The sequence below is a fragment of the Somniosus microcephalus genome, unplaced genomic scaffold (genome assembly GCF_052327205.1).
Source record: "Somniosus microcephalus isolate GS21.2 unplaced genomic scaffold, FLI_Smic_1.0 scaffold1, whole genome shotgun sequence".
Lineage (NCBI taxonomy): Eukaryota > Metazoa > Chordata > Chondrichthyes > Squaliformes > Somniosidae > Somniosus > Somniosus microcephalus.
The window spans coordinates 824380-826921 of record NW_028225188.1 but is presented as its reverse complement, the minus strand read 5'-3'; positions in this window follow the sequence as shown (position 1 = coordinate 826921).

Here is a 2542-nt window from a genome sequence, read left to right as displayed (position 1 = left end):
ATGTCCACCTGAACGTCTCATCCGAAAGACAGCCCTCCGACGGTGCGGCGCTCCCTCAGTACTGCTACTCCGACAGTGTAGTGCTCCCTCAGTACTGCCCCGCCGACAGTGCGGCGCTCCCTCAGTACTGACCCTCCGACAGTGCGGCGCTCCCTCAGTGCTGCCCCTCCGACAGTGCGGCGCTCCCTCAGTGCTGCCCCTCCGACAGTGCGGCGCTCCCTCAGTACTGCCCCTCCGACAGTGCGGCGCTCCCTCAGTACTGCCCCTCCCACAGTGCGGCGCTCCCTCAGTGCTGTCCCTCTGACAGTGCGGCGCTCCCTCAGTGCTGCCCCTCTGACAGTGCGGCGCTCCCTCAGTACTGCTCCTCCGACAGTGCGGCGCTCCCTCATTACTGCCCCTCCGACAGTGCGGCGCTCCATCAATACTGCCCCTCCGACAGTGCGGCGCTCCCTCAGTACTGCCCCTCCGACAGTGCGGCGCTCCCTCTGTACTGCTGCTCCGACAGTGCGGCGCTCCCTCAGTACTGCTCCTCCGACAGTGCGGCGCTCCCTCAGTACTGCTCCTCCGACAGTGCGGCGCTCCCTCAGAACTGCCCCTCCGACAGTGCGGCGCTCCCTCAGTACTGTCCCTCTGACAGCACGGCGCTCCCTCAGTACTGCCCCTCCTTAATCAGAACACATGAGAGGGGGGACGGAGTCCCTTTAAATGTGGAGAGGGTGGGTGTCCCTTCAAATGTGGAGGGGGTGGGTGCCCCTTTAAATGTGGAGAGGTTGGGTGTCCCTTTAAATATGGAGGGGGTGGGTGTCCTGTTAAATGTGGAGAGGGTGGGTGTCCCTTTAAATGTGGATTGGGTGGGTGTCCCTTTAAATGTGGAGAGGCGGGGCCGCGCATGCTCAATCGGCCCCCGCACCACAACACCAGGCTGCCAGTGCGCCTGCGCGGGGCCTCCGGGGAGCAAACGGAAGGCCGGGCCCGGGGAAGAGGCGGAATCAGCGGCCGGATAAAGTAAAGTGTTGGGGAATCGACTTAAATCGAGGTGAGGGGGTAGCGGAGAGCGAGATTATAAAGTAAAATAAGAAAAAAACCAAACCTGAGAGTCGGGCGGGCGAGACCTCCGCAGACGTCGAACGGAGCGGATTGACCTGCGCGGGGTGGCGGAGTGAGCCGGAGCAATGTGATTCTGACTGACGGGAGCGCTGACCAATAGGAAGACGGCTGAGCTGGGAGGACTGAACTGGGCGGCCTGGTCCTCCAACCAATGGCGGAACGGCAAGGGGGCGGGACCTTCCTCCCCGGTGCTGGTGGGCTGGGGCCCGATTGTGACGTCACCAGAGGAAGAGGCCCAACCAGGTGGATGGAGGCCGGCCCGGACCGGGCTGTGACTGATGGGAGCTCTGACCAATAGGAAGAGGGCTGAGCTGGGAGGACTGAACTGGGCGGCCTGGTCCTCCAACCAATGGCGGCGCGGCAAGGGTCGGGGCCTCCTCTCCAGCTCAGGTGCGCTGGGGCCGATTGTGACGCGCTGTCCCCAGGTGAGAGCAGCTCAGTCAGCACAGAGCTGGGGCTGGAATCTGGGAGAGGGGCCGCAGGCAGCGGGCCTGGCAAAGGGGCACAAGCTTCACAATACAAGCTGCTTTCAAATGCACAATTGTTTCCTACACACAGCCTTGGTCACTCTGCAAAAAAAACTGTTTAACAATTCATCATAACTCCCCTGCTTTAGGAGAGGCGTAGAGTGCAAAAGCAAGGAAGTTATGATGAAACTGTGTAAAAGACTGGAGTCAGCTGTGGCTCAGTGGATAGCAGAGTCAGAAGGTTGTGGGTTCAAATCCCGCTCCAGGGACTTGAGCATATAAAGCGAGGCTGACACTCCAGTGCAGTACTAAGGGAGCGCCGCACTGTCGGAGGGGCAGTACAGAGGGAGCGCCGCACTGTCGGAGGGGCAATGCTGAGGGAGCGCCGCACTGTCGGAGGGGCAGTACAGAGGGAGCACCGCACTGTCGGGGGGGCAGTACTGAGGGAGCGCCGCACTGTCGGAGGGGCAGTACTGAGGGAGCGCCGCACTGTCGGAGGGGCAGTACTGAGGGAGCGCCGCACTGTCGGAGGCTCAGTACTGAGGGAGCGCCGCACTGTCGGAGGGGCAGTACTGAGGGAACACCGCACTGTCGGATGGGCAGTACTGCGGGAGCAGCACACTGTCAGAGGGGCGGTACTGAGGGAGCATTAAGTCCAGCATTCTGCCTTTCTAGATCTTTAATCTGTTGTTGGTTCCTTACTACTTTATTTAGTGCTTGTACCTCCTGATTTAGTTGTACTAAGTATCGCCTTAATCTATCTTGCACTGGTCCTGGTTCTCCCACCCCTCCAGCCAAATCCTCTGGTAGTCTCATAGCTCGTCCTGTCATTAATTCATAGGGGGTCAGTCCGGTCGTTCATCCTGGGGTGGCTCGCAGCCTCATTAGTATGCTGGGTAATAATTCCGACCATCCCTTCCCTGTTTCCTGGATGGCTTTTGTCAGCGAGTTTTTCAGTATCCTATTCA